Here is a 14,124-nt window from a genome sequence, read left to right as displayed (position 1 = left end):
CATTTCAATGTCCTTAATATGGGGGTTTTAACATTAGTACCACTTTGACATTAAGTCATATTGTATTTCAATGAGAATTGTGAAATCAAAGTCAGGAATGTGGATCCACACGATCAAGATGGAGAGGAGATGGCAATAGTTGACTCACAATTCTGTAGAGAGATAAAATAGGCATAGGAGATAAAGTGTACTATAGAGTTATTGAAGAACATAAAGTTCAATGAGAGTTTTGCAATAAAATTCACTTTGTCACAAGAAGCAAGCTTTGTAATGAAGTTGAAGTTGTCATGGCACACACAAGAGAGCTAGCAAAAACTTGTAGACACACAAAAGGTACATAAAGGTTGACATCAAACAGCCAATACTTAACAAAACATGTAATTGTAGTAAACGACAAAGAGTGGTATTAAATACATAAGTCAAGGTAGAGGTTGACTTGATAAATGAGCAGGTATCTTGTTTGAGTTTACAAATCAGAAAAGACGGTTGCAACAAGCTACAAAAAGCCCCATGTGAATAGTTAAACTCTTCATCATGCCACAATAAAATCACACTATTGTAGACGACATAGTGCACTAACTACGGAAGTGCCATACAAAAGTATGATGGAGAGTTGGCATTGTCCCTTTGAGGATTATAAGTAATGAGATTCATGTCTTTCCTCGTAGTCGAGTGTGCAATCTAGTCTAATGCATATGCATGGGAATTTAAAGTGAAATAATCTACTTGGTAAGTTAGTAGTCTTGTAGATAATTTGTCGTGAATCTATATTATTATGTCATAGAACACACACAAGACAAAGAGGTTACGTCCTGCAATAAAAACAAAGAAAATAATTTCTAGTTGGATACTTTCTATGTACGTTTTAAGGGAAGAAACATATGACACAAGAATTTAAATAAAAGAAAAGCATTGAAGATACGAAGGTGGGTTTTCCATAATAAAAATGCAATGTGTTAGGATGGATTGTCTTCCATAGTCACCATCCAGGCATAAATATAGCATGGAAGTAAGGGCCATCAATAGTCTAGAAGGAGTACCTTATGACACTTGTTTGTGAATGATGATGGGTACGAAGTGACCTAACTTTTGGCTATATAAGAGTGCCCCAACCACCACTACTAAATAGCCTTCAAGAGTGGCCATGAAATTACATCACCCTTTGTGATCATCATAGTAGTTAGCACTATCATACCTTATGTACCCCCTACCTCCTGGGATCATACTAGCCTTTTACTTTTGTAGCATCAGGTGTGTCCCTATTACCATCCATGTTAACCCTACCCAAACTGCACGCAGCCACATTAATGGCCTCATTACACCCTTTAATGAGCTACATCTACCAAAAATGTCACAAAGATAGTCACGTACATGTGTAGTTGTTGTCTTCACAGTCTAAATACCATGCTTCTAGCGGTACTTATTGCTTACAACTTAGGTACATAGCCCACTGCGAATAGCTTTGTACACAATGGTGTCAAGGATCATAGCCCCTTGGATGTTGATACTTGGTGCCAATTAGTGCCTTAGACTTTACTTTTGTTGTACTCTCCCCTTGACACTGCAAGATATGTGCATCATGCATCACGTTCAATTTTTTAATGAAGCACAAATATAACTTATCCATCAATAAAAATCTCTAACCTTATGAGTAATAGGTTCACTTGAAAAAGTCTTCAATTCAAAATTCTTGCCTCCTTTGAGGAACTACGAGCAAAAGCAAAACATCAGTTAAACACTGCATACATGAAAATGTCTCAAATATTACCAAAAAAGTAGACAATGCATAGATTAAGTGAGTGCCTTACAAAAGTATGGTGGAGATTTGGCACAATGTCCCTCAAAGACTTAAAAGAAACGGAATTAGTGCCCTTCCCCATAGTCCAATTTCTACTACATAGGCATAGGAATACAAATTGAAGTAACAAATTTGAATCCTATTCAGTTCATTGTTGCACACTTTGTTTTGTTCACTTTGTTGTTGGTCCTTGAGCACTTTTCAACAAACCCTTCATCGTGTCAAGGATGAATATGGACGTTCATTGCATGAGAAAGTTGTAAAAAAACATTGTAGCATTGATCAACACAAGGTTTTGCTGGCTCTTTTATATTTTTTAGGCTTGTAGCAAGAATGACAAGTGCCACACATATGGTTTGAGTGCATGTACATAATATAGATATTACATTGATGTCGTTTGTAGTATCACCTTGTAGGGTTAGCCTCCTCAAAATTTAACAATGAGCTTGGGATATTGTTTAAAAAAAATAAGTTAAGATGGATCCCCTTTTATCTGAATGGGTTTTTATTGGGTAGCCTAGCTTGGTAGACAACATCAACCATGCTACTTATTTTGAAGGTTTTGTTTAAGAGAGAACGCTAATTAGTCTTGGCTATCTCTACTTCTGTTTAAAACTATTTACATGTGTCTCTTTTAAAAGAATGTGGATAGAAAGAGATACACCTTGTCCAAGTTGCTAGCATAGAAACCTTTCCACATCCCATAAATTACCAAGCTTGATTTTATGTAGCCTCTCATGGAAGCATCCATCAACGTCCTCTTCTAAAGGAGATTAATTGAGTACCAATCAGTATTTAGCAGAGTACTTGCGTGGAACTTAGAAGCTTGATCCATCATGTTGTATATTTTTTAATAACATTTCCATAGGAATTTGATATTGTGCCAATATGAATCAGTGTGAATTGTTCTTGAGTCAATCGCTACCTCTAAGCTATTGCATTGTTCCTCTCGAGTCAACCCTTTCCCACGGGTGGTATGTAGTGTGTTACATCCTACATTGTGGCATGAGTGAACTAGTGCCCTTAGGCTATTGCATTGTTTTGCTCTCGAGTCGACGCGCACCCATGGGTTGTTGTTATAGCAAGGGCTACATTGTGGTCTTAATTCATTATCTCATATAATTGTGAATAACAATTCCATAATATTGTGCCAATATGAAGTATTGTAGGTTGCTCTTGAGTCAACCACTACCCCTAGGCTGTTGCATTGTTCTTGTCTTGAGTCAGCGCTTCTCTATGGGTCCTTCTATTGTGTTACAGCAAAGGCTACATTGTTGCCTAAGAAATCTATGAGATTGGAACACAAGAGACAGACATCCCCCAAACATAACTCTTTGGTTTCCTCCTTGATTTGATAAGAGCTTTTGGCCATACACAGATGTCTACCCATGAAGTGAGCTTGATTTTATCTCATCCTCATCGACCGTAAAAGCTTTGATCTCTTCATTTACAAGTTGTTGAAATTCTGTAGGAGTTTGATATTGTGCCAATATGAAGTAGTGTGCTTCTCTCTTGAGTCAATCACTACCCCTAAGCTATCGTATCATTTTTCTATTGAGTCAACCCTTGCCCATGGGTGGTTGCAGTGTGTCATGTAGGCTATTGCATTGTTTTGGTCTTGAGTCAACCCTTGCCCATGGGTCGTTGTAGTGTGTTACAACAAGTGCTACATTGCGGACTTAATTCATTATCTCGTAGTATTGTGAATATCGATTCCATAATATTGTGCCATTATGAAGCGGTGTGCTTGGCTCTTGAGTCAACCACTACCCCTAGGCCATTGCATTGTTCTTCTCTTGAGTCTATTGTGCTACATCAAGGGCTACATTCTTGCCTTAGAAATCTATGAGATTGGAGAACAAGGCATAGAGATCCCCCAAACATAACTCTTTGGTTGCATCCTTAATTTGATGAGAGCTTTTGGCCATACATAGATGTCCTGCCCATGAAATGAGCTTAATTTTATCTCATCCTCATTGAGCATAAAAGCTTTGATTGCTTCATGTACAAGATGTTGAAATTGTTGCTTTGTGCATGCTTGTAGAGGCTTGAATTCTTTTGGTAAAATTATTATTTTGCTAGATCGGATTGCAGGTCAACTATTTTTCCCATGTGAGATGCACGGCCACACAAAGGAAAACTGGGTCACATTTCATTGAGAAAGTAGGGTTGCAAGTAGCCACCTCCAAATTGAGTATGGATATTTGACAATGATTGGGCATCCATGCTAACTAGAAGAGTGCATCATGACCATCATGAGAAAATGTCATCTTGTTGTGGATCGTGTGTCAACCAAAGAATAAATGCTGCTATGCTACAATCTCTATCGACCCCTAACTTCATGAGGCCTTTGCCCTGCATGATGAGAGCATCTATTATTGGCCAACTTTTTGAAATATCTACTTGAATGGTCATGGCTATGATCAAAGCACATGGGGTTTTCATCAAAATTCTTAGCAAAAAAGTTGGAGGAGCAATGCCCGGCTTGAAAAGTAAGATCTTGCTCATTGATAGTGATAGTGATAGTGATAGTGATAGTGATGGCATCAATACTATATCCACCACATGTGAATATATGCAAACAAATGTGCCATGATTCCTTGTTTTGAACAATGTGAGAATCATTAAACTTGACCTGTTAGCTACTAGGTACTAATGGTGAACTGGCAAGCTCCCTCAAGGTGGTGTGGCTCAAATGCTCCACTAGGTCCTTTGGAAGCCCATGATGATTGCTGCTACTACAATGCTCATAGATTATGTGTCCAAATCTATTGGAATTAGGGTTGCAGAGAAACACACACAGCTTGGAGAAGACGAAGGAAGCTCAAGGCACACAATAGAGAGTGTATTACTTTACTTAGTGTGCAATGGAAAGATGGATAGCCCTAGAGTGATGGGCGTATATACAATGCACGGGGGGAAAAAACCTCCTAAAGAGGAAAAAAATGCCCCGGCGGTCCTAGTGTGTTCACACACATCACTACCACATGTATATGGTAACAAATCCCCCCTGGAGTGATGCGGTGAACGAGAGCTGGCACATGAGTAAAGGGAAGTGCCATGCCCTAAGGACATGATCAGTCCACAAAGGGGAGTAAGCCCAAAGCTTTGTGGAAAGCTTCAAGCTTCTTATGAGACAATGCCTTTGTGAAAAGATCTGCAAGGTTGTCCTGTGTTGGCACATAAGCCAAGTTGATCTCTCCTGCTGAGAGCCTCTCCCTGACATAGTGGTAATGCACCTCAATGTGCTTTGTGCAAGCATGAAAAACTGGGTTCCTCGCAACTGCCAATGCACTCTGACTGTTAGTGTAGATAGTGTTGGCAGTGTCCTGTCTAACACCCAAATCAGCCATAAGGCGTCTGAGCTATACACACTCAACCGTAGCTGTGAAGATTGCCCTGTACTCAGCCTCACAACTCGAAGTGGCCACAGTAGGTTGCTTCTTGCTCAACCATGATATAAATGAACTGCGAAGCATGAAACAAAAACCAGTTGTGGACACTCGCATGTCAAAACAACCAGCCCAATCTGAGTCCGAAAAAGCATGTAAGTCTGGCGGCAATGATCCCCCCTTGGGTAAAACAAGCCAAGATGTAAAGTGCCACTAAGGTAGCGGAAAATACTCTTGACAGCCTGCCAATGCTTAGACCCTGGGCTATGCATAAATCTGTTGACCTGTGAGATTGCAAATTGAATATCGGGCCTCGTGTTGCATACATAAATGAGGCAGCCAACAACTGTTTGGTAAAGAGTGACGTCAGCAGGATCGCCACCATCATGTAGACTCAACTTCAAACCTGTTTCCATGGGAGTGGCAATAGGTTTGCAATCCTCAAGTCCAAACTTACATAGCAATGTCTCTATGTAACTTTTCTGACACAAGGCAATACCACCACCATACTGCTTAAACTGTATACCCAAGTGATGATGCAATAGCCCCAAATCTTTCATCTTGAAAGTAGCATTCAAATCAGCCTCAAATTCAGCCAATATGTCTCTCATTTGGTCCAGCAGCAAATCATCAACATAAAGAACCACAATGAGAAGTACATCACCCTCACGCTTTACATACAATGTGCTTTCTATTGGATTGTTATGAAAGCCTTGTTTGACCAAATGAGTGTCAGCTTTCTCATACCAAGCACGAGGAGATTGCTTCAACCCATACAAAGCCTTGTTACATTTGCACACTTTGTCCTCTTGTCCTTTTATGACAAAACCGCGAGGCTGCGTTACATAAACTTCCTCAAATATGTCACCATTCAAGAAAGCAGTAACAATGTCTGATTGATGTACATCCCAACCAAAATGAGCTACCAATGCACATAGAAAACGCACAGTAGTCATACGACAAGTTGGAGCAAAAGTCTCTTCATAATCTATGCCTTTTTGCTGTGCATAGTCCTTTGCAACAAGTCGAGCCTTATGGCGATCAATCTCACCATCCGGCTTGTGCTTCAACTTGTAAACCCACTTCATACCAATGGCCTTTTTGCCAGGAGGCAAATCACATAAAGTCCATGTGTCATTTTCTATGAGTGCATCATATTCTGATTGCATGGCAACCATCCAATTTTTTGAATTCTTTGCTTCATCAAAAGGCAGAGGCTCCTCAACATCATGTAAGCTAGACACAGCCAAAGCATAACAATCTGATGCATAAGATGCATGGCGAGAGCCTGAACGAGTATGACTAGACAAAAGTGCATCCAATTTACCGTCACGCAAAGTGTGCACCAGCCATTTTGGCACCATAGGCTATACATTTGCCTCATTGGAGCTTACATTCGTATTTCCACCACTGAAAAGAGGCAACAAAGTGTCATAAATGTCCTGTGAGCTTACATTACTGTCTCTACTACATGACAGCAAGGGCTGAACAGAATCTTCCACAAACACTACATCTCGTGAAACCAGAATACGTTTTGTTTGCAGATGATACAACCTGTACCCTTTGCTTTCAGCACTATAACCAACAAAAATACATTTGACAGCCTTATCATCCAATTTTCTACGCTGCACTTGTGGCACCAAAGCATATGCCAAACAGCCAAAAACATGCATGTGCTCAATAGAAGGCTTTCTATCATGCCATGCTTCATATGGAGTAATAGACTGCAAGCTTTTGTAGGACACCTCTTAAGTACATAAGTGGCACACATGATGGCCTCAAGCAAAAAAGAATGTGGCAAAGCTTGACTTTTGACCATACATCGTGCCATTTCCGTCAGTGACCTATTTTTCCTCTCAGCAACACCATTTTGTTGAGGTGTATAAGGCACTGTACATTGGTGTTTTATCCCACGACTAGCCAGAAATGCATTAAATTCATGAGACATATACTCCCCCCCTCGATTGGAACGGAGACATTTTCGAGACATTTTCAGCCATAGGCAGAAATTGTTTGAAGCACATAAAAACTTCAGACTTTTCTTTAAGCGGAAATACCCATGCATGCCTGGAGTAATCATCAATGAAAGTCACGAAGTACAGGTAATTGCCCAAGGACGGAGTTTGCATGGGCCCACAAACATCACTATGCACAAGCTGCAACCTACATGTGGCCCTAACTGAACCATCCTTTGGAAACTTAGAATGCTGCATTTTACCCAGAATACAGCCTTCACAAACATGTTTGATAGGTGCTTCAAGAGGCGGCAAAGAAGCAACCATATCAGATTTCTGCAAACGCAGCAAACTGGAAAAATTCAGATGACCAAAACGTGCATGCCAAAGTTTTGCATCTGAAATAGCCCTTGAATCTGCAACAACATTTGCAAAAAATTTTCCACACTTGTCATACAAAGTGAGCTTATACAGCCCACGGCACAAAAGCCCAGATGCAACAATTTCATCACCAAAACTGAGATCATGAACTGTACATTTGTCATCCACAAATTTGACTACAAGTCCAAGTCTAGCAAGTGCGGATACAGACAAGAGATTCTTCTTGATCCCAGGTACATAAAGTGCATCAACAAGTGTGAAAGAACTGCCATTAGCAGCAGTGAGCACAATCTTTCCAACTCCCTGAACTGGATAAGAGGCGTTGTTGGCACAAGTGACTGAATTCCCATGAGGGACAGACTCGAGAGAGGTAAACAATTCATGATGTGAGGTAATGTGCTTTGTAGCACCACTGTCGAAATACCACACATGTGAATCTGTAGCAACAACTGACAAGCATGCATCATGGACAGAAGGATTGTAAGTGCACTCTGCGCTAAAAGCCCATTCTGCATCAACATGAGCAGCACAGTCTCCTTTCATAGAAGACTCAACAATGGCTGCATTTGTAGTGGAACCAGCATTTGTAGTGGAACCACCCTCTTTCTTCTTAGCCTCTTTGGCCTTCAACTTAGGACACGACTTGATCAAGTGATCATTGGCTTTACAATAATGGCAATGCATCTTCTTTTTGCCCTTATCACCAGAATTTCCAGACGAATTGCTGCCAGCAGAAGCATTAGGAATGGAATTTTTGCCACTCGCAGCAGAACCATAAGAAGTGGCTACATTGTTGTTACCACCCTTTCTTTGAGAAGCAATAAAAGCGTGTTCAACTGCACGCTGTCTAGTCCTGTTTTTTCTGTAAAGTGACTCTTGCAATAGCAATGTACATAATGCATCAAACTTGACAACTTCTGGATTTCCTTGGGTCATAAGTCTCCAAGTACTAGCAAAAGTCTGATAGGAATCTGGTAAGGCATCAAGAACAGTCTGCACAAGGGAACTATCTGAAATGACTTCACCTGCAGAAATAAGCTGCTCATTGATATCCTTGACAATAGCAAGGAAAGTGTCCATATCATCTTCCTCATGCATAATCTTCGACTCCAGCTCTTTACGCAGCAAAGCAATTGTAGCCTCATTGCGGCTTGCATAAAGACCTGCTAAAATATCCCAAGCCTGTTTTGCAGACTTTGCTGATCGGATGTGAGGAACAATGGTGCGCTTCACAGACAACGCAATTAATGCATGAGCCTGCGTATCCTTAACATCCCAACGAGCTTGTTCTGCCGTAGGCAAAACAACTCTAACAGCTTCAATCCTTGCAGCAAGACCTGCAACATCCTCAACATCGCCTACATCCTCAGAACCAGGACGTACATCAATGCCCTACACAATGTTCCAGATACCCTTTGACACAAGAACATGTTGCATCATATAAGCCCACATAGGGTAGTTGTCCCCATCCAACCTGTCCTCAGCAGCAAACATATTGAACACATCTGTGTTGTTGTTGTCAGCCATGGTAAATGTTGCACCTGATGTGAAAACTGCCCGAAAATAGGAGAAACGAAGCGGGAACAACCTGTGCTGTATAGCACAAACCGTAGAAGACTATAAGGCACCTGTTATGCAGAGAATGGCACTGACAGAAATTTTGCACAAAATGACGAAATAGCATGTACAGCTGTATTGGAAACGGAGGCCGAAATGAGCCCAAATCAAAATTCTGAGCAAACCGAGCTCTAAGAGCTCACCCAAAATATTTTTCGCCCTGCGAATTCTCGCCAAAGCTCACTGAAATCGGAGAAAGTGAGCAGGCGTGTGTTGGAGCAGCTGGCGACTAAGCCCGGGAGGACGTGACCTGCTCTGATACCAATTGTTGGAATTAGGGTTGTAGAGAAACACACACAGCTTGGAGAAGACGAAGGAAGCTCAAGGCACACAATAGAGAGTGTATTACTTAGTGTGCAATGGAAAGATGGATAGCCCTAGAGTGATGGGCGTATATACAATGCACGGGGGAAAAAACCTCCTAAAGAGGGAAAAAATGCCCCGGCAGTCCTAGTGTGTTCACACACATCACTACCACATGTATATGGTAACAAAATCCAGCACCTTGATGCTTCTATGGATGTACTCGAACATACAAGAGGCCATGGTACCAAGTTTGTGGTGCATTAGGTGCATGTGATGGGAAATTTTTGTATGTAAATATGCCATAGATAAAATTAAAAAAAGAAAAGGTGGGTTGTTTTGGAGTGCAGATGTTGGCTTTCTTTTCCCTTTGTCTCTCTTTTAGGTTTTTGTGAGAGCATCTCTCTCTCTCTCTCTCTCTCTCTCTCTCTCTCGCAAAGTCGAGGGACCTCCCCCCCTCTCTCTATCTGTGTGTGTGTGTGTGATGTATGGGAAACTATGGTGCAAGCAATGGTGAGGGTAGAGCATTGGAAAGTGTATGGGAGAGGAAATGGGAGGAAAAACTGGCCTGGTTGCAGCTAATATTTGTAAGGGTAACGGCCAAGTGGCCAAGCCGGACAACCACTAACCCATCTACTGACTCTATTCTTCCTTATCTATGGAATAAGGGTTCAATGAGACATTGCTCTCTACGTGACTCCGCCAAGCATATCTCTCTTCTCATCTCCTTCCTTATTGCACATGCACGTCCATGCTCTCGGCACCATGCACACACAATTGGTATCATAGCATGAGAATCAATGCTAGGAGATCATTGTAGAGAGCTCTCTCTCTTTGTGGCATGCGAGAATTGGTGCATCGACAAGTGGACAACCACAATCTAGAGTGCACCATATAGCTTGATACAATTGAGATACTTAGATCTAGAGTAGATTGGGGTAGAGAAGCATTATGTGAGCTTCATTTCATCTCATAGTGTGTACACAAGTAGGTGTGAGCTTGCATTTGGCTCATAGAAGCATTCAAGAGCGTATGTGTAGAAAGATTTGAACAAAAAAATTTAGCTCATTTTTACATATCTATTTTCCCTTTACAAACAATTCATTTCAGAATGATTCTCGCCATTCTTGATTGATTTTTTGTGCTCTACAACTTTGTAGTTGGTGTTAGCAGATTCTTCACCAATTTTGAGATAGAGCATTGGACTATTTGCAAGTTATTAGTTAACAATAGTAGAATTTTGTAGCTTCATTTTGGTTTCCTTTAAATTTGATTTTGAAGACAGATTCTACTAGACCTCGCCATTTTTTTGAGATCTACAACTTTGCAAAGGAAAGTTTTTGCAAATTCATCACGCTTTGGGAGCTATGACGATCTGATTGTAGGTTGGTTTAGTTTCACTACATCTGCGGTGACCATTTTTGTCCGATTGGGCATTCATAGTGACACACTTTTCCTTATAGTACCAAATCTAACACAGGTGGACCGGACTCAACACACATACACAGGAATACACATATAGACACCCACGCTAAAGCATGCTTTTTTTTGCAAAGAGCACTTTGAACCATATGTGCTTTGCCTTGATGTATGCCATATGTAGATTGCCTCAACAATGATTGGTTCTACAAGTTCATAGGTATTGTCAGATATAGGTTTGTAGCTACGGGGACAAGTTACAAGTACTTTTGTAGTTTTCAAAGTTTTCATTGGGTTTCACATCTTTTGTGGGAGGTTTAAGCATACGGTTATGCATTTCCAGTCTTGATTGTAGTTGAGCTCTTTTGAAAGCAATTCATTCCCACAAGGATTTGGTTTATACTTGCACTTCATTGGCACTTGATTATGTTAAGATCCTGCTTTTGATAGGATTAATTACTCCATTTTATGTAAGTTAAGTGAAGGATGCTTCCATTGGACATCGATTGTAGAGCCATATAGGCATTCACGATAGTCTTGATCATTTATGCGACTTGATTAATAAATGGTCATTGTTAAGCTTGACCATATTCCTTAGTCGTTTACTGAGCCCTTGAAGGGTCGTGGTGAGGTTTTATTAGGATGGGTGATTCTCGAATGTTGAGATCTTTTCAGTAATATAGGTTGTTGGAGTACGCTTTTACAAGGGCTCGGTATAGGATATGTATAGAGAAGACTAGGTACTTCTGACATCGTGTTGGCAATTGTTTATGGTCAGAGATTGATCAATTACATGCATTTCTAGTCATTGATTGGCCTTTATGCAAATGTTTTGGTTTCTTTTATGATCATTTCTATTTGAGATTTTGCTCATTTTACTGGGGAAACTCTGTTGAAATTTTCCTAGGATTTAGCCATAAAATTGATACTTGGTAGTTATGGCTTCTAGTTCTAAGAAAGACATTTATAACATCAAAAATTTTTCTGGCACAAACTTAAATATATGGAAGGAGTAGATTTAAGATGTTTTGATCCAGAAAGGTCAATTGGAGCCATTGTTTGAACGCCAAGAGGGAGATAGTTACACAGATGCCCAATGGAAATCACTTGATGCTAAAGCTAGATCCACTATTTGCTTACATCTTGTAGAGTCTGTGTATTTCACTGTTGTTGGTGAAGCTACTTCTCATGCCTTGTGGGAAAATTTATGCAATAGTCAAGAAGGAAATCTTGTAGTTCTCAAAGGTAAAAGACATGATACTTTGTACTTCATGCACCTTTTATAAAAGACGGTTTTATTTCTATAGCCAATTGCCATCTACTGAGTTGTGGCATAGTCGCCTAGGTGATATGAGCTAGAAGGGAATGGAAACTCTAGCATGTTTTGGTTATTTGTTAATTTTTATTTTCGGTGACATTTCTTTGTGTGAACATTGTATATAGCAAGCAAACTAGGATTTTTCATTTGCCATTGAATAGAAGGAGCATGTTGATTCACTAGAGCTTGTGGGTGATCCTATGCTAACCAAGTCTCTAGGGGGAGCTGCTTACTTTATAACATTTGTAGATCACTACTCGTGGAAGGTATGGGTTTACCCTTTGAAACATAACATTTTATTAACCAAGTCTCTAGGGGGAGCTACTTACTTATATAACATTTATAGATCATTGCTCTTGGAAGTATGGGTTTACCTTCAAAATATACTGATGATGTAACTCTACGTTCCAAAAGTTGCGTGCACTTGTTGAGATGCAAAAGGCTTAAGGGCTTGAGGGTTGATAAAGGTGGGGACTATGTTTCAAAAGACATGATATACTTTTGTGCAAAGAGAGGGATTCAATTGGAATCTACTGCACCCTGTACACTGTCCAAAATGAAGTAGTTGAGCATATGAATTACAAAATTTAGGAGCTTGTTACAACTATGATTTCCATGAAAAATTTGACATAATTCTTTTGGGTTGTTTTTTGCCACCAATGCCAAAGACAAAGTACTCATCGAATGGCGAAGCTTGAAGTTCTCTCCCTACAAATCCATTCACAAATATGTATACAAGTTTTGGGACTTACATCTCAAAACCACTGTCTTCAAAAAGATGGATTTTGGAGAGCAAAACCAACAATTTTGTGCAGGCTTAACTGAAGAAATGGCGGAGTATGTCAACTCTCGAAGGCCACGCACCATATCTGCGGTTATACACCATATATGCTATGGTGGCTTCTCGAATCAATTTCTAATAGGGGCTAAGAGAAATCTTAAGCCCACATAAAACAAGGGTTCCAATGAGCCTAAGGGGAAAGACAATGTCCAAAAGTCTCCTAAGGGCAATTCCAATAACAACAAAGCTAAGGAGAAGGAAGTTTACAAAGGCAAAAACAAACTCTCTCTTGAAGAGCATTATCGCAAGGATAACCGTTGTTTCAAGTGCGGTGAGCAAGGGCATGCATACCATGCTTGTCCCCAAAAGAACACTCGCCATGAGCCTCCTAGAGCTACCTTGGTCGAAATCCAAGGAGAGGAAGCTCACCACAAAGGATCTCCTCTATGCCATGTTGGGGAAAGGTAAGAGAACATGATGCTTTTATTCTCTTTGACCCTGGTTCTACTCACAATATCATATCCAAAGATTTGGCCACCAAGCTAGGCATCCAAGCTTGTGAGATGGGAGATGTCCTACCCGCAGATGGTGCTTTCAAGGGGCAAGAAGCTTCAGTCACTTCCTTAATCGGGAAATTGAGGCTCCATGTCCAAAGCTATGTGGACAAAGAGGACTTCTTTATCTCTCCTCTTAAGCACGAGGATGTAATCCTAGGGCACCATGGTTTGATCGCATGACTACCAATGTTAAATTCCCTGAAAGGAAAATCTACTTTAAGTACAGGGAAAACGATATGTACATAGATGCTAAAGAGATGGGTAACACCATACCCATTGTACATACGCAAGCTTTCAATAAGTCAATAAAGAGCTCTATTTTCGTGTACATGAAAAGGAAACATAAACAATCACAAGGAATTAGAGTTATCCAATTTTCTCAAGGGATTTCAAGATATATTTATTGACGATATTTCTTGTGAATTACCTCTTAAATGAGGCAATGATGACCATGCAATTGAACTTCTTCCAGAAAGTTCACCGCCTAATAAACCTCCTTATAGAGTTTCTCAAGCTCAACAAGAGGAGATTATGCGGCAAGTGCATGAGTTAGTTGAGAAGGGCATGGTTAGGCCTAGCTCATCTCCATTTTGCTCACCCGTG

The sequence above is a fragment of the Adiantum capillus-veneris genome, chromosome 20 (genome assembly GCF_014529385.1).
Source record: "Adiantum capillus-veneris isolate H3 chromosome 20, ASM1452938v2, whole genome shotgun sequence".
Lineage (NCBI taxonomy): Eukaryota > Viridiplantae > Streptophyta > Polypodiopsida > Polypodiales > Pteridaceae > Adiantum > Adiantum capillus-veneris.
This window is presented reverse-complemented; position numbering follows the sequence as displayed.